Genomic DNA, 19975 nt, shown 5'->3' with positions numbered 1-19975 from the left:
CCCTTTCCCTAAAGGCACAACAGATTTTCAAAACCAACAAGACAAAGAAAATATATCGAGAAAAAATAAATCAGTTAAAAATGTCACAGAATTCCTTATTGTATTTGTAAAATTCAGTGAGATGAAGCTTTTTGATTTTTTATAAAATTGAGTATATATGTAAACATATGATTTTACAAACTTGTTTATGGCATTGTGAAATGTATTTTGTTTTCATCTCTCCTCAGTTCTCTGCATGAAGCCTAAAGAGCGAACTAAGGACAAGGAAACCACACTGAACAGATCAAGGACAAGTCACAGATGTTTGATATTTTGCTTCCAAATAATCAGTGGTGAGTAATCCTCTGAAAGTAGATGGTAAAAAGTTCTTATAAACAACTGGGGATTTTTTTGAGTGGAGGATGTTACAATGAGTCATATTGTTATTCATTCTATAAATGAGAGTTTAGTTTACATCTCTGATGAATAATATAGCATACCATATAAAATTAGATAAACGTTTTTGTTTATTCAGTTAATGATATTCAGAGCCTACTAGATGAGTAGATTCGCTGTTGAGTGCTGAGTATATTATTAGTGAATAAACTCTGACAAGAGTTTATAACCTGATATTAGTAACACAAAATAAACAGTTAAACAGATAAATCAATTAATTAGAGGTGAAGCAACAAAAGCACAATGCTGTATTTCCTAAATATTATGAAGAAAACAGTAGTATGAAGAAATTGTGAATAATAAAGGCAAGTGCCTATATTGGTAGCCAAGTAAGGCTTTTCCGAGGAGATGATATTTAATTTAAAGCATGAAAAATTGAGGCAAGATAGTTATGTAAGAAATGAGGGTATTCAGGTGAATAGGAAATTAATTTTAGGCAGAGGGACACCATATAAAAAGACCTGCTGTGGGAGAAATAAACTGAGCTTTTTGATGTAGTAAAGAAAAGAAATTGAGAGTGAGAAAATAACAGTTCTGTACATTTAAACAGGATGTATAAACAGTAGTATGGAGAGTGTGTGTGTGTATCTGTGTATATATGTCTGCTCTGTAAATAGTGAGAGCAATTTTAATTAGTGTTCAGATTTTCTCAACTTTGAAATTCCTAGTTTATATATTCTAACTTTGGATATACCCAACCACACCACCATTTCTCTTTCTTATCCTCTCTTAATCATAGACTATATCTGATACTAGTCACTGCCATGTATTTTATAACAATAAGAGTACAAGGAAGATTTTGTTTTAATCAGACATTTTAGAGTATGCTTGATATATCATTGTCAGGACATAGATACATTTACAGAGCATTACTTTGTGTCTCATACTTTGTGAAATGTCTCATACTTTGATAAAAGTATAGTACAGAAATATCTGTAAAAGCTAGAGTGAATGAGGGAGCCAAATAACAAAAATGGTGGATTGGCTACTGCTTCAGTTGTTGTTATTATTGTGAAATCTGATAGAGGCTAGTCATTCACTGTGGTGTCAGGAGATCTTCCTTGGGCTTTGCCCAAAGGAGTTGGAGAATAAAAATGGGATATAAGAGGTAAAGGCTAGTGAACACGTTTATGTCAAGCAATATGGCAGATTAGGTATTTGGAAAATTTAGCTTTGCAAACAGAAATAACGGATGAATAAATAAAGTTTTATTTAATTTCTCAAGAAATTCAGCAAGAAACAGAGAGACCAATATCCAAGTTGAATCTGCAAACCCATGTAATAAGCAGTCCTTTAAAGTTTCATATACCCTGGGAGTAATTTGCTGGTGTCAGTATCCAGAAGCCACTTGAAGAGCCAGTAGACAAGGCTTAAACTTAAAAGAGGTCTCCAGCTGGAACTTAGAATTTTAAAACAAACCAGAGGGATTAAAGACTGCACCCTCAGTATATGGGAAAGTTATTTGGGAGAAGCTTGAGCAGTGGATAGAATATGGAAAAATGACTAAAAAGTTTCTTTACTTTTGTAAAGGACTGTGGTCTTTCTGAATCTTATAGCCTGGGAGCTTTTTGAGGAGAAGATCACCGTTCCTCTTGCTTAAGTAAACGGAGATTGCTTTTTGAATTCGTGTTTTCCTACCTATTATTTATGACTGGGGGTCATTGAATAAATTAGACTCCAAACTAGAAAATGGCAGAATTTATCTCTGGCTGTGATCATTTTAGTGATTTGACCTAGGTAAGAAGCAGTAGTCTCCTTTGCTATCTTTATGATTTATTTGCTGCTGTGAAGGAATATCAGTCTCAGAATATTTCAAAAATTAAAATAATAATTTCACATAGTCTTGAAAAGTAAAATTTTGAACTGGTCCTGGAAAAAAAATATATATAGACTGAAAGTATGGAAGTGAAACAACAAATTTGTATAATGTCTGTAAAATAGGATCATTTATTTAACCCACATGGATTTTTGCAATACATACTTAAGTATCGTTGACAACATCCCTTGGAACATGAAATATCACAAAAGCCTAGACATATATACATATAGGTCTAGAAGTATAGGCAAGCAAAACAATTTTTCAGTTGAGTTCAGTTTAAATTTTTAAAATTAAAAAAATTAAATATTGTTATATATTTTAGGAAGTTTTTTTTTTATTAAATAAAATGTAGAATCTAAGTGTTAGCTTTTTCCATTTTGGTTTATCTTCATAACTTTTGAATATGACTCTAACAAAATAAATATGCTTATACAGAAATAATAAAATATATTTCTGATGAATAACTTTTCCATTTTTCATATTTTGGTGTATTAAAAATAAAAATTCAACTGAGTAAGTTTTAAAGATGTTATTGGGTTTATTCAATGATTCATGAGTTGGGCATTATCCAGTCTATCAGGTAAAGTAGTTCTGAGGAGCTATATATAAAGACTTCTATAGTCAGAAAGAAATATAAACAAAGAAGTTGTTTGACAAAAAAGAAGGGTTGTTGTTTCAGGATAACTTTCCTTTAGGGAAAGTCAGGGGTCTATCAGAATACCTAACCGATGCTGATATGGTGATTCCTGATTGACTGATTTGTTTTGGAGAGAGATGAAACTCTTTTTAGGTCAGTACTCAGTTTGGTGGCTGAGGCTTTGCATAAGTAACTCCATTTGAGGCCTTTAGTCTATTTTTTTGTCTTAAGCATGGTTGTTTTTCTTTTTTCTTTTATTTATTTAATTTATTTATTTTAATTGGAGGCTAATTACTTTATCATAGTGGTTTTTGGCCACACATTGACATGAATCAGCCATGGGTGTACATGTGTTCCCCATCCTGAATCCCCCTCCCACCTCCCTCCCTATCCCATCCCTCAGGGTAATCCCAGTGCACCAGCCCTGAGCACTCTGTCTCATGCATTGAACCTGGACTGGTGATCTGTTTCACATATGATAATATACATGAGTCAATGCTATTTTCTCAAATTATCCCACCCTCGCATTCTCTCACAGAGTCCAAAAGACTGTTCTATACATCTGTGTCTCTTTTGCTGTCTTGCATATAGGGTCATCATTACCATCTTTCTAAATTCCACATATATGTGTTAATATACTGTATTGGTGTTTTTCTTTCTGACTTACTTCACTCTGTATAATATAGTCTCCGGTTTCATCCACCTCATTAGAACTAATTCAAATGTATTTTTTTAATGGCTGAGTAATATTCCATTGTGTATATATATCACAGCTTTCTTATCCATTCATCTGCCGATGGACATCTAGGTTGCTTCCATGTCCTGGCTATTAGTCTTGTTTTAAACAGTTGTTTTACTATGAAAGATACTTTATTAAATGATTCCATTGTATTGATACACCAAAATAGCAATATACCTTGCAAATGAAATTAATTTGGAAGATCACAAGTGAGATGAGACTGTTATGAATTATCACATGATCTGTCTTGTTATTACTGTTTTGAAAGCCATTGGGTGATAACTGTGTTAAGTAATCTATATTTGATACTAGTTACAATTTTGTGATGGGGAAACAGTGGAAACAGTGTCAGACTTTACTTTTTTGGGCTCCAAAATCACTGAAGATGGTGACTGTAGCCATGAAATTAAAAGATGCTTACTCCTTGGAAGGAAAGTTATGACCAACCTAGATAGCATATCCAAAAGCAGAGACGTTACTTTGTCAACAAAGGTCTGTCTAGTCAAGGCTATGGTTTTTCCAGTAGTCATGTATGGATGTGAGAGTTGGACTGTGAAGAAAGCTGAGTGCCAAAGAATTGATGCTTTTGAACTGTGGTGTTGGAGAAGACTCTTGAAAGTCCCTTGGACTGCAAGGAGATACAACCAGTCCATTCTGAATGAGATCAGCCCTGGCATGTCTTTGGAAGGAATGATGATAAAGCTGAAACTCCAGTACTTTGGCCACCTCATGCGAAGAGTTGACTCATTGGAAAAGACTCTGATGCTGGGAGGGATTGGGGACAGGAGGAGAAGGGGATGACAGAGGATGAGATGGCTGGATGGCATCACTGACTTGATGGACATGAGTCTCAGTGAACTCCGGGAGTTGGTGATGGACAGGGAGGCCTGGCGTGCTGGGATTCATGGGGTCACAAAGAGTCGGACACGACTGAGCAACTGAACTGAGCTGACACTGCCTGTAACATATGCTCTTCAGAAGGTCCACTATTATCCACTCTAGATTGCACAATGTTGAATGGAGCCTAAGGGGAGAATGGTGGTGCTAGTGGTAAAGAAGTCATCTGCCAGTGCAGGAGATAAAACAAGTGAGGGTTCAATCCCTGGATTGGGAAGATCCCCTGAAATAGGAAATGGCAACCTGCTCCAGTACTGTTGCCTGGAAAATTACATGGACAGAGGAGCCTGGCAGGCTATAGTCCATGGGGTAGCAAAGAGTTGGACATGACTGAACATGAATATGATTAAGAGAACATGAATTCCTTTTGATTCTCATCTTCTAGGACCTGAAGTGCAGACAGAAGTATGCCTTGTATGAAAACTCAATGGATAATTTCTAACTGCAATCTGTTATTGCTCTCTATCATCTGAATAATTACTAGTCTAACAGTTGTGAAATATTGACATGATAGAAGTTCAGAACAGGAATTGTCTTCAGTTCTACATTTTTTTAAAATTAATTTGTTTATTTTAATTGGAGGCTAATTACTTTACAATACTGTGGTAGTTTTTGCCATACATTGACATGTATCGGCCACAGGTGTACATGTGTCACCCCATCCTGAAACCCTCACACATCTCCCTCTCTGCCCCATCCCTTTGGGTTGTCCCAAAGCACCAGCTTTGTGTTCCCTGCTTCATTCATTGAACTAGCACTGGTCATCTATTTTACATATAGTAATATACATGTTTCAATGTTAGTCTCTCAAATCATCCCACCCTCACCTTCTCCCACATAGTCCAAAAGTCTATTCTTTACATCTGTGTCTCTTTTGCTGTCTTGCATATAGGTTGGTTATTACTGTCTTTCTAAATTCCTCGTGTATCTGTTAGTATACTGTATTGGTATTTCTCTTTCTAACTTACTTCACTCTGTATAATAGGCTGCAGTTTCATCCACCTCATTAGAAATGACTCAGATGTGTTCTTTTTTGTATCTGAGTAATATTCCATTGTGTATATGTACCACAACTTCCTTATCCATTTATCTGCTGATGGACATCTAGGTTACTTCCATGTCCTAGCTATTGTAAACAGTGCTGCAATGAATGTTGGGGTATATGTGTCTTTTTCAATTCTGGTTTTCTTGGTATGTATGCCCAGCAGTGGGACTACTGGGTCATATGGCAGTTCTATTTCCAGTTTTTTAAGGAATCTCCACACTGATTTCTATAATGGCTGTACTAGTTTGCATTCCCACCAGCAGTGTAAAAGGGTTCCCCTTTCTTCACTCCCTTTCCAGCATTTTTTGTTTGTAGAGTTTTTGATGGCAGCCATTCTGACCAGACCCACCTCAAACCTAGGGACACATACAGACTGAAAGTGAAGGGCTGGAAAAAGATATTTCATGATAATGGGGACCAAGAGAAAACAGGAGTAGCAATACTCATATAAGATAAAATAGACTTTGAAATAAAGACTGTGATAAAAGACAAAGAAAGATACTACATAATGATCAAAGGATCAATTCAAGAAGAAGATATAATAATTATAAATATATATGCACCCAACATAGGAATACCTCAATACATAAGGCAAATGCTAACAAGTATGAAAGGGGAAATAAACAGTAACACAATAATAGTGGGGGAATTTAATACCCCACTCACACCTATGGATAGATCAACCAAACAGAAAATTAGCAAGGAAATATAAGCTTTAAATGATAGAATAGACCAGTGAGACCTAATTGATATCTACAGGGCATTTCACCCAAAGACAATGGATTTCACCTTTTTCTCAAGTGCACATGGAACATTCTCTAGAGCAGATCACATCCTTGGCCATAAATCTAGCCTTGGTAAATTTAAAAAATTTGGAATCATTTCAAGCATCTTTTCTGATCACAATGCAGTAAGATTAGATGTCAACTACAGGAGAAAAAAAACCTATCCAAAAAAAAAAAAAAACATGGAGGCTAAACAATACGCTTCTGAATAACTGACAGATCACAGAAAATATCAAAAAGGAAATCAAAATATGCATAGAAACAAATGAAAACACAACAACCCAAAACCTATGGGATTCAGTATTGCTGAAGGATTCATAGCAATACAAGATGGAGGTTCATAGCAATACAAGCCCTACCTCAATCAAGAGAAATGTCAAATAAACATCCTAACTTTACAACTAAAGCAACTCAAAAAAAAAAAAAAAAAAAAGAACCCCAAAGTTAGTAGAAGGAAAGAAATCATAAAAACCAGAGCAGAAATAAATGGAAAATAAATGAAGGAGAGTATAGTAAAAATCAGCAAAACTAAAAGCTGGTTCTTTGAGAAGATAAATAGAACAGACAAACTGTTAGCCAGACTCATCAAGGAAAAAAGGGAGAAGAATCAAATCAATAAAATTAGAAATGAAAGTGGAGAAACCACAACAGACAACACAGAAATACAAAAGATCATAAGAGATTACTATGAGCAATTGTATGCCAATTAAATGGACAACTTGGAAAAAATGGAAAAATTCTTAGAAAAGTATAAGCTTCCAACACTGAACCAGAAAGAAATAGAACATCTTAACAGACCTATCACAAGCATGGAAATCAAAACAGTAATCAAAAATCTTCCAACAAACAAAACCGAAGGACCAGATGGCTTCACAGGTGAATTCTACCAAAAATTTAGAGAAGAGCTAACACCTATCCTACTCAAACTCTTCCAGAATATTGCAGAGCAAGGTAAATTCCCAAACTCATTCTATGAGGCCACCATCACCCTAATACCAAAACCAGGCAAAGATGCCACAAAAAAAGAAAACTACAAGCCAGTATTACAGGTGAAAATAGATGCAAAAATCCTCAACAAAATTCTAGCAAACAGAATCCAACAACATATTAAAAAGATCATACATCATGACCAAGTGGGCTTTATCCCAAGGATGCAAGGATTCAGTATTCACAAATAAATCAATGTGATACACCATATTAACAAATTGAATGATAAAAACCTTATGATTATCTCAAATCTAATGTTATAATTAATTTATTCTTCAATTAGAGAAATAGAACCAGAGAACTGAAGAGTTCTCTCAATGCTATAAATTGGTTACATAAGATAGCTGGGACAAGATTCTATCCAGGGACTTTTCTACATTTATAATATTTTCCAGACTCCAGTCCTTGTGTAACACAAACTTTGGTCATTTCTGACAGGTCATCAAGGTTTACCATGTTACAATATGTGTGTATTAGCAAAGTAATTTTTTTTTTATAAAATGGATCCAAGAAACTTTAATAACCTAGCATGAAAGTGAAAGTGAAGTCACTCAGTCATATCCGACTCTTTGCGACCCCATGGACTGTAGCCTACCATGCTCCTCTGTCCATGTGATTTTCCAGGCAATAGTACTGGAGTGGGTTGCCATTTCCTTCTCCAGGGGATCTTCCTGACCCAGGGATCGAACCCGGGAGTCCCGCATTGGAGGCAGACGCTTTAACCTCTGAGCCACCAGGGAAGCCCAGCATAAAGGTAGTTTAATGGCAACTATAGTTAATATCCTTTTTCATTACTGAAATGATGTTCAGGCCCGTGGAAAAATGTTTTAAGGCTAAATAAAGATTTACCACAGGATAACTGAGAAATCTAAACCTGCTCTAGTCATCAATTCTGACTTCTAAAGCACTTAATGGGTGTCATAAGGACCCTTGATTTATACTGGCCTCACAAAGAAGCCCGGTTAATAAGGAGCCAGCTAGCCCTCTAAAAAGCATGTTTGTTCAAGTGCATTTCACTTCCTTGTGTGGGTGTGGAAAACATGGTAACACTACATTTAAATATTTGTTGGTTACTACAGAATAAGCTTGGGGACTTGCTTAGACAGTGGCTTAGACAGTGGTCTGCCTGCAATGCAGCAGACCTGGTTCAATCCCTGGGTTGGGACGATACCCTGGAGAAGGAAATGGCAACCGACTCCAGTATCTTTGACTGGAAAATTCCATGGATGAAGGAACCTGGCAGGCTACAGTCCATGGGGTCACAGAGAGTCAGACATGATTAAGCGAGTTCACTTCACTTCATAGAGTGAGCAGGGCAAGGGCAGATTAGAAACTTGCTATGAGACACATTGAGGCGCTGTGGTACATAGTATAAAATATACTGGGGAATTATGGCTGCAGCTGAAATCATTAAGCCTAATGCAGTTGGATTTGGAGTGACATATTTTTAGGAAAAAAATACCTGTTAACATGTAATATAGAAGCAGAGCTTCAGAGTATAAAAAGTGTTTTGTGATGAAGTTATCAGCACATAATAGAAGAATATCCTTAATGTTCAGTAAATGTGATCACAGTGCCCAGGTGAAGGTATTATCACTAAAGGAAATGTGGTTCAAATCTTCCATTGAGTTTAGAAAAAAAGTTATAATAATATTTGAATAGAGATCTGTTTTGATAAGGTCAGTGGCAGCCTAGGATTTTATTATACATGCTGATCGTGAATTTGTCACTGAAATGGAAGTAGACCCAGGGTTGTATTGAGTAGAAAGGTTCTGTGGTCAGTGATGCCCCTGAAATTCATGACAATTTTGCAAAAATTTAATAAAAAATTACTGTCTAGACAGTAAAGATGTGCTGCTGATGCTGCTGCTAAGTTACTTCAGTTGTGTCCGACTCTGTGCGACCCCATAGACTGCCTTCCAGGCTCCCCCATCCATGGGATTTTCCAGGCAAGAGTACTGGAGTGGGGTGCCATTGCCTTCTCCAAAAGATGTGCTAGAGATATCTTAAAGAAAATCTGATAGCACTTGCTCTAATGTAATATTAGAGAATGGAGAAACACTTTAAAGATCCCAGATGTTTTTATTTATCAAGAAGTTGTTCTTTACTACTATGAGACTATCAACATTTTTCTACCCCCCACCCCATTGAATCAATCCATTCAGTATTTTAAGTACTTCCTAGTATACCTATGACCACTCCTATGATTAATCTAACCTATCTCCATGCTCTACCCTTGCAATATTCCCAACTTCAAAGCACCCCTCTAGATAAATCCAACTTTATGATTTCTCTGCCTCAATACTAAACCCATGAACATTGCTGAAGGAAAACATACAGTTGTCCAAATAAGCACCAGTACTTATTCCCAGTTTTAGTTGTCATTCACTACTACCTCCCAATCATTCTCAGGAGTCTTGATCAGCAACCATTCTCATCCAATTTTTCATACTCACACCAAGTTCACTTTTAACAGGTATCTTTTTTTCTTCACATACACACACACACATACTACAGTGCACTTTACAAATTGAGACCACCATCCAGTAAATCTTTCCATTTTTCTGACAAAACCAAATTTTTCTGCAGGTAAACTTCTGTCTCTTGCTAGTGTAATTATTTAAAACAAATTACTCCCATCTGTGTAGGTCTTAGGACTTTCCTCCTTCTGTGGCTTGGGGCTGTCAGTAATCACTATGATTTCTAGTAACCTTTACAATATGATTTTGTGCTCTGTTGCCTTAAATACTTATGTTGACAATTGCATACAGACAATTTGTTTTCATTTATTCCTTAACTTTGCTAGCTCAGTTTTTATCTTTATATGTCAGAAAGCTTAAATTAGACATCTTTATTCTAGTCCCTGATCCTATATTTCTGTATCATCCAGTGTTTCATAACAAGCTCCCTATTAAATACTGGTTTTATTTTCTGTATTACATACTCGTCTGAACTCAGAAACCGTACATTAGTTATTTTTATTCTCAAAGTCTAATACATTTATGGTATGTTATTTGCACCCAATAAGGTTTAGTAAAATGAGTGAATGACAGAAAAGACTTAAGGAAGTAAGGGAAGAGCAACATCATTGAAAAGATAGAGAAAAAGAAAATAAATGGTTAGAAAGCCAGAAAAATGTAACTGTATCAGAACAGCCTTCATATGTCCTTAATTGCAAAAGTGACAAGCAGAAAAATTAAGGAATAAATAAGAAATTTTACAGTTACCAGTGTTACTGGATGTTTTTAATGAAAGTTTCCACTTGAGTGACAAAGCAGTGAAAATTAGTGGTTTTTATAAAGCATAACGTGTGTGTGCTTAGCCACTCAGTTATGTCCTACTCTTTGTGACCCCATGAACTGTAGTAGCCTGCTAGGCTCCTCTGTCCATGGGAATTCTCCAGGCAAGAATACTGGAGTGGGTTGCCATGCCCTCCTCCAGTGGATCTTCCCAACCCAGAGACTGAACCCAGGTCTCTCGCATTGCAGGCAGAGTATTTACCTTCTGAGCCACCAAGGAAGACCTAAGCATAACATAATGAGTCTTTTTTAATGTGGTAAATTCCTTTGATTATTTAAGAGATTGTCACCTAGTGAAACAAAGATCTAAAAGTATTTTCCTTTACTCCTTTTATATTAATTTATACAGTTTTATCAATCTGTTTTGTGGTTGAAATTACCTATTTCAAATTAGTAACATCTGCTTTCTTGTTTCATTTAAAATGTATTATATCTGAAATTACTCACATTCAAACTGCCTAATAAGAAAAAAATTGAAAATAAAAGTAATTATTGTTAAATAATTGAATCAATTCACCAAAGGCTAATTTGACTATTATCTAGAGATCCCTAGTATTTATTTTTCAAATCAGTCTTTGTTCATGTAGTATCTTACATATAAGCTTTATTCATATAATATGTTTTTGAAATATTTGTTTGAGGCTATAAAATATAACAGAAGAGAAATATAGGATATTATATTTGGAAGATATTTTTAATATCATACATTTATTCTATAAGCATAAACTGAATCTATAATGTATAAGAATTGTGTAATTTAATTGTAACTATTTCTTATCTTATTCATGAATTCTTTTATTCAATATTTATCAAGATCTGTTTGGTTTCAGATATTAATCTAGGTGAGAGAGATTAGTAAGAAAAAAGAAACAAAAAATAAAGAAAACCCAAGCGGTTTAGTTTTTCATGAAGCTGTTCAATTTAGTATATGTTATAAATTACTTACATAATGTTAACAACATAAATTCTAGGAAAATTATCTATGTGCAGATGACAGTGGAAAGCTCACGATTAAATTTTATAACTGTATGATTTTGACAAACAGTTATATAGAGCAAAAACTGTATTTTCTACCATTTTAGCCAGTGCCTTTATTTTCAAGGTTTGGAAGATAAAAGACATGAACACATGCCTTATTAGGCATGATATTCCTTTCAAATATTTGAAAACAAAACCAATACTCCTCCATTTATATCAATAGCCAGTGGCAGAGAATCAGACTTTGGATCACTTTAATTTTCTATCAAAGTATTACAGTAATACAATTAAATAGTGAGCTTTCCATCAGCGGTACTATAATTTAAATGCAAAGCTTGAATATATTTCTCTCTCTATTACTAATCTTATGTAGTATGCCAACCTGCAAAAAGTATTTTGAATCATGACTATATAAATTATCACATTAGTTATTCTTTTCTTCTGTATTCCTATAAATGAAAGCTTGAATAACTGTCTTTTTATGTTTTAAGATATTACTCTAGATGACAGAGTCATAGTCCTACAGATTATTTCTCATTTCCTTGACTGATGAAATTCTTCACCTCCCTGAAGACCTTATTCAAATGCCATAATTTCAACATAGTTTTAAAATTCATACCTTCCTTCTATTTTGGGGGCATCTGAAAAAAATATATGTACAACACACACATATACTATATACACATTAAATAATGCCTTTTATCTTATTTTTTCTTCAAAGCCTTATTTCATATGTAATGACAAAATACTATCTGCCTATCTTATATCTCGGAGAAGGCAATGGCACCCCACTCCAGTACTCTTGCCTGGAAAATCCCATGGACAGAGGAGCCTGGGGTCTCTAAGAATCGGACACAACTGAGCGACTTCACTTTCACTTTTCACTCTCATGCATTGGAGAAGGAAATGGTAACCCACTCCAGTGTTCTTGCCTGGAGAATCCCAGGGACAGGGAGCCTGGTGAGCTGTCATCTATAGGGTCGCACAGAGTCGGACATGACTGAAGTGACTTAGCAGCAGTAGCAGTGCTACATAGATGAATATCTTTGTGTGGTATACAACTGACTGATATTTCCTTCTTGTTCTATAAAACAAGTTAACACTCTACATGTATCTATCCATATTTTACTTTGCCTAAAGCCTAGAAATATTCTTATTATTCCCATTGTGTCATGTTATCCAGTATTTGTAGCATTGTTATGTGAATTGGATTATATTTGTGTCAATTAATATCATCATTAAAATTTTTTGAATCAAAATCTTACTGGAATGAGAATAATGAGTAGAACAGGATTTGTAAGGGTTGTTATGAGGAAATTGATTGGCATGTTCAGGTAGAAGAAAAATATGACTGGCAAAATAATTCCTGCTGATAACCTTAATATGATTGCAATAGTTTACTATATTTCTCTTTAGAAATTATTTTTTTATTTTTTTGAAAGAAATATTTTATAAATTATAAATTGATATTTTCTGTATGAAAGGTTTATAAATGAAACAAAAGATTCCCTAGATTGAAAAGGCTACGCATATTAGTGACTGGAAAGGAAGTGAGTGGTCAAGTTTAGGGGGATGGAATGTATTACTATATAGATAATCAATGGAAAGAAGTGAGGGACAATATTGTGGTACAAATGAATATACAATGGGAAAATCTATACTGATGCAATAGGAAGAAAAGGCAAGACAGTTTCTTTCCCCTGATTTAAAGAAAAAAATATAGATACAGTTTTTGGCTTTTCCATAAATCAGAGGGGAAGACTGGCTTTATAAATTAAGGAAGGGAGATAAAGATCACTAAGATTCCCTAGCATACCAGAAGTAAAGATATGTACATCAACAATATATAAACAATATTATAAAATTTGGCATTAATATTATACTATCGTATTATTTAATCTTTGAAATAAGTGATGATTGAATTGTAAGCTAAATTAATTAATTTGTTATTAATATTTTCCTTGAAATACCTTTTAAATCTACCAGTTATAGCCTCATTTATCCATTTAGTATGAACAAATTGATTTTCATTGAATTAGAATTTTGAACAAAAAGCAGTCATAATGCATACTAACATTCTTTCTTCAATTTATTCCTTTCCAAATCTACAGTTCTTAAATCTTCTTACTCTGAGCCCATCTTAGTTCTCCCAGCCTATGCATAGAAAAATCCTGCCTGTTGTGAAAGGATTTTCAAATCACAACAGGTGTTACTCGACTAAGTGTCAAACATGTGAAGTTAAGTCCCCATCAAAAAGACACAACGAAAGAATACCACTCTCCCTAGGACACTGGCTAAATGAGTTTGACTATATATTCTAGTACATCAATCACCCAGAGTAGTGGCAGATAATCACATACTATCTCCCCTAAGAATAAGGTATTAGCACACTGTGGCTGCTTAGAAGTTTATTTTTGTTCTCCTATATAAATGTTTATACACTGCTCTATTATCATCTGTAAAATTGAAAATTATATTTAAAGTTATGAAAAGATTAATTAAATAATTAATTAATTAAATAATTAATAATTAAATAATTAGGTTTTCATGACAATGATTTTTATATTATTTTATGCAGATTAATAGAGAAAAGTCAATTACATGATAAATTTAATAAAATATTAAGCATTAATCAAAAAAGTAGAAATAGGAAGTCAGCATAATTCTTGAAAATTTCAGTTTTCATCTTTAAGCATGCTCAGATACAAATTTTCCTTCTGAATGATTGCTTTAATTATAGGTACTTCAAAAACTGTAGTCTAACAAATACCATATGATATGATATATATGTGGACTCTAAGATATGATACAAATAAGCCTATTCACAAAACAAACTCACATACATATTAAACAAATTTTTGGTTATCAAAGAGGAAACATGGTGGGAGAAGGATAAATTAGGAGTCTGTGATTAGCAGACACAAACTGCTATATATAAAATAGACAGACAACAAGGACCTACTGTATAGCACAGGGAACTACAGTCAAAATCCTGTAATAAAACAAAATCGAGAAAAATATAAAAAATTATATGTATATATATATAAATATATATATATATATATAAAACTGCATCACTTTTCTGTACACCAGAAACTAGCACAACATAGTAAATAAACTATAGTTGTTGTTGTTCATTCCTACATCATGTTCGACTCCTAGTGACCCCAGGAACTGCAGTACCCGGGCTTCCCATCCTTCACTGCCTCCCAGAGTTTGCTCAAATTCATGTCCATTGAGTTGATGATGTTATCTAACCACCTCATCCTCTGCTGCCCTCGTCTTCTTTTGCCTTCAATCTTTCCCACCATCAGGGTCTTTTTCAGTCAGTCAGCTCTTCACATCAGGTGGCCAAAGTATTGTATTGCAGCTTCAACTTCAGCATCAGTTATTCCAATGAATATTCAGGGTTGATTTCTTTTAGGATTAACTAGTCTGATCTCCTTCCAGTCCAACAGATTCTCAAGAATCTTTTTTAGAACTGCAGTGTGAAAATATCAATCCTTTGGTGCTCAGCCTTTTTTATGATCTGACTCTCACATCTGTACATGACTACTGGAAAAACCATAACTTTGACTATACTGACCTTTATCAGCAAAGTGATATCTCTGCTTTTTAATACGCTGTCTAGGTTTGTCATAACTTTTCTTCCAAGGAGCAAGTGTCTTTTTATTTCATGGCTGCAGTCACCATCCACAGTGATTTTAGAAATAAAGAAAATAAAGAAAATAAAATCTGTTTAGAGGTAAAGTAAGACAATTGACTTTGCCAGAGAGGGAGCTATTAGTCACTGGGTTTAAAAAAAAAAAAAAAATCTGTCAAGTAGATGGAAACAGATATTTGAATATAATGAACTGAAAGAAACCTATAGATTAGAAAGCAAACAGAGTAAGTATAAGTAATATATTTGAGAGAGCTGCTATAATAGAAAGAAGATAAATCAGGCTTTATCTAAAAGATGTTGAATCATGGGTAGACTTTTTCTTAAAATAATGGATTATAAAACATAGATGTGCTCACTTCTTTCCTTATTAAATGTGAGCTCCTTGAAGGCAAGGGCTATTTGTCTTTTTCAATTCTATGTCTCTTATTCAGTTCTATGTCTTCTAGCACAATTTCCTGAACATAATGTACTATGCATAAATATTTGTTGAATGAGTGAGTTAATAAATAAATGGATGAACTTACAATTCTTCACTTGCTTAAAATATTTTTCTCCTGTATCAACTATTATCAGAGGTGTTTCTTTTGTTGCTGTGTGTTTTCCCTTGCCACCTAAAACAAAAATTTGTAATATTCAATCTTTCTTTTCATCATGGCTTGACAACCCTTATTCCTGAGCCAAAATATCCTTCAATTTTGCTTATTACACCTATGAAATAGTTTTATAATATCCATTGCTTACATTCTATTGTCTTCTCTAATTAATTAGTTTAGATTCTCATCAATATTATTCTTTAACATTTCACTAAAGGAACTGAAGTCATCATAGGTAGCCAGTCTCTACATTGTAAAAGTGAAAGTCACTCAGTCATGTCTGACTCTTGCGACACTGTATAGTCCTTGGAATTCTCCAGGCCAGAATACTGGAGTGGGTAGCCTTTCCCTTCTCCAGGGGATCTTCCCAACCCAGGGATCGAACCCAGGACCCCGCATTGCCAGCCGATTCTTTACCAGCTGAACAACCAGGGAAGAACAAGAAACTGGAGTGGGTAGCCTATCCCTTCTCCAGCGGATCTTCCCGACTCAGAAATCGAATCAGGGTCTCCTGCATTGTGGGTGCATTCTTTACCAACTGAGCTAAAAGGGAAGCCCCCCAATTATTCCAACCTCTTGGTATCCACAGCATTGTGTATCTCCCTCTCACATTAAACAGAGATGATCTGTTTTTACCAGTAGATTATTGTGGAAATGGCAGTGTTTGACTTGTGAGGCTACGTTCGGCTTTGCCTTCTCCTCACACGCTTTAGGTGAAGCCAGCTCCCATGTTATGAGAATGCTCAACTATCATGGAAAATCAACAGGGTGAGGAACAGAGATCCATTGTCAACACACACACTGATTTGACTTGGAAGTAGATCCTCCAGCACCAATCAGTCCTACAGATGACTAGAGCCCTAGGGGACACCTTGACTGCAACTTCATGAAAGGCCTTAAGTCACAATCAACCATTGAATTTAAGCCATTTGCAGATCCCTGACCCACAGAAACTCTGATAGAAAATAAATTTTTTTTGAAACCATTAATATTAGAAGAATGGCAAAAATAGATATATATTTCACTCTGAGATCAATATCTTGATTTACTGGTTTACCAGGATTATCTTTCTAAAACTCTGTTTATAACATCAAGAAAAAAGAAAAGCAAAAATGAGCAAATGAGACCTAATCAAAATTATAAGTTTTTGCATAGAAGAGGAAACCATATAAAAAACTAAAAGAAAATTATGGTGAAGGAGAAAATATTTGCAAATAATACAATTTCCAAAATAGACAAATAATCCATACAGCTAAATATTAGAAAAACAAATAAGAAATCAAAATATAGAAGACTGAAGCAGACATTTCTCCAAAGAAGACATACAGATGGTCAACAGGCCAATGGAAAGATGTTCAATATTGCTAATTATTAGAGAAATGAAAATCAAAATTACAATGAGGTATCAACTCACACTCAGAATGGCCATTAAAAAAAATTACAAATAATAAATGCTGGAGGCTTAGAGGGTGTAGAATCCTCCTCCACGGTTGGTGGCAAGGTATGTTAGTGCAGCCACTATGGAAAGCAATATGGGGGTACCTTGAAAAACTTTAAAAATAGAGTTACCATATGATCTAGCAATTCCATTACAGGGCATATATAGGGAAAGGACAAAATCTCTAGTTTGAAAAGATAACATGCACCCTAATGTTGATAACAGCACTATTTACAATAGCCTTGACATGGAAGCAGCCTAAGTGTCCATTCATTTGTTGTCTTTAAGTTGCTAAGTTGTTTCCAACTCTTTGAGACCCCATGGACTGTGGCATACCAGGCTTTCCTGTCCTTCGCTACCTCCTGGAGTTTACTCAAATTCATGTCTATTGAGTCAGTGATGCCATCCAACCATCATTTCCTCTGTCACCTCCCTTATCCTCTGCCCTTAATCTTTCCCAGCATCAAGGTCTTCTCATATGAGTCAGCTTTTTGCATCAGGTTGCCAGAGTAATGGCCCTTCAGCTTCAGCATCAGTCCTTACAATGAATAATACCAGTTGATATCCTTTAGGATTGACTGCTTTGATCTCCTTGCTGTCCAAGGATTCTCAGGAGTCCTCTTCAGCACCACAGTTTGAAAGTATCAATTCTTTGAGCCTTTTTTTTTTGGTGTTCAGCTTTTTTTATGGTCCAGCTCTCACATCTGTACATAACTACTGGAAAAACCATGGCTTGGACTATAGGGACCTTTGTTGGCAAACTGATGTCTCTGCTTTTTAGTATGCTCTCTAGGTTTGTGATAGCTTTTCTTCCAAGGAGCAAGTGTCTCTTAATTACATGGCTGTAGTCACTGTCGACAGTGATTTTGGAGCCCCCCCCAAAATAAAATCTGCCACTGTTGCCACTTTTTCCCCATCTATTTGCCATGAAGTGATGGGACCAGATGTCATGATCCTAGATTTTTGAATGTTGAGCTTTAAGCCAGCTTTTCCCTTCTCTTATTTCACCTTCATCAAGAGGTTCTTTAGTTCCTATTCACTTTCTTCCATTAGAGGGGTATCATCTGCATATCTGAGGTTGTTGATACTTCTCCAGGAAATCTTTATTCCAGCCTGTGCTTCATCCAGCCTGGCATTTCGCATGATGTACTCTGGATATAAGTTAAATAACAGAGTGACAATATACAGCCTTGCTGTACTCCTTTCCTAATTTGGAACCAGCCTTTTGCTCCGTGTCCAGTTCTAACTGTTGCTTCTTGACCCGCAAACAGATTTCTCAGGAGGCAGGTAAGGTGGTCTGGTATTTCTATCTCTTTAACAATTTTCCACAGTTTGTTGTGATCCACACCATCAAAGACATTAGTGTAGTCAATAAAGCAGAAGTAGATGTTTTTTTCTGGAATTCTCTCGCTATTTCTGTGATCCAACAGATGTTGGCATTTTGATCTCTGGTTCCTCTGCCTTTTCTAAGCCCAGCTTGTACCTCTAGAAGTTCTCAGTTCATGTACTGTTGAAGCCTAGCTTGAAAGATTTTGAGCATTACCTTGCTAGCATGTGAAATGAGTGCAATTTTGCAATAGTTTGAACTTTCCATGGCATTGCCCTTCTTTGGGATGGAATGAAAACTGACTTTCCAATCCTGTTGCCACTGCTGAGTTTTCCAAATTTGCTTTGAGAAACTGTTCATATTATCAGGGATAAAGAATATGTGTGTGTGTGGTATATAATTTGTACATAATATAAATAGAAATTATATACATACCACAAATTATATGTATATGAATATTACTCAGCAATAAAAAAGAAGGAAATAAAGCCAATGGTAACAACATGGATGGACCTGTAGATTATCATGCTAAATAAAGTCATATGGACAGACTGAGGTTATTGATATTTCTCCCAGCAATCTTGATTCCAGCTAGAGTTTCATCCAGCCCAGCATTTCACATGTTGTACTCTGCATATAAGTTAAATAAGCGGGTGACAATATACATCCTTGATGTTCTCCTTTCCCAATTTGAAACCAGTCCATATTTCCATGTCTGGTTCTAATTGTTGCTTCTTGACCTGAATACAGGTTTCTCAGGAGGCAGGTAAGGTGGTCTGGCATTCCCAGGTATGCCGATGATACCACCTAGAAAGTGAAGGGGTACTAAAGAACCTCCTGATGAAGGTGAAAGAGGGGAGTGAAAAAGCTGGCTTAAAACTCAACATTCAGAAGGCTAAGATCATGGTATCCGGCCCCATCACTTCATGCCAAATAGATGGGGAAAAATGGAAACAGTGACAGACTTTATTTTCTTGGGCTCCAAAATAAGTGCAGACAGTGACTGCAGCCATGAAATTAAAATACACTTGCTCCTTGGAAGAAAACCTATGAGAACCCTAGGCAGCATATTAAAAAGCAGAGACATCACTTTACTGACAATAGTCCATGTAGTCAAAACTATGTTTTTTTCTAGTAGTCATGTATGGATGTGAGAATTGGACCATAAAGAAATCTGAATGCTGAAGAATTTTTTTTTTTTATTTTAGATGGACTTTATTCAAATTTTAGACTCTTTGCATCCTAGATTAGTGTGTCATGCAAAAACAATAATTCATAGAAGAGGTATAAGGAGAGGAGATGAGAGGGAGAGAATTCCATTCTTTACTCAGA

The 19975-nt window shown here is 35.3% G+C and overlaps 1 long non-coding RNA gene across 1 annotated transcript in view; it reads left to right on the top strand.

Annotated features, from left to right (window-relative positions):
• The first annotated feature begins 225 nt into the window (after positions 1-225).
• Positions 226-19975, top strand: part of LOC147369917 (uncharacterized) — a 98313-nt gene continuing 78563 nt past the window's right edge. Inside the window, exon 1 of the long non-coding RNA XR_015168104.1 lies at positions 226-332. This is a non-coding gene — a long non-coding RNA (uncharacterized LOC147369917). The remainder of the gene's footprint in view (positions 333-19975) is intronic.

The sequence above is a fragment of the Bos grunniens genome, chromosome 7 (assembly GCF_055505025.1).
Source record: "Bos grunniens cultivar Pamir isolate PY7600 chromosome 7, Bosgru_T2T1.0, whole genome shotgun sequence".
In the NCBI taxonomy this organism is placed as follows: domain Eukaryota; kingdom Metazoa; phylum Chordata; class Mammalia; order Artiodactyla; family Bovidae; genus Bos; species Bos grunniens.
This window is presented reverse-complemented; position numbering and strand designations above follow the sequence as displayed.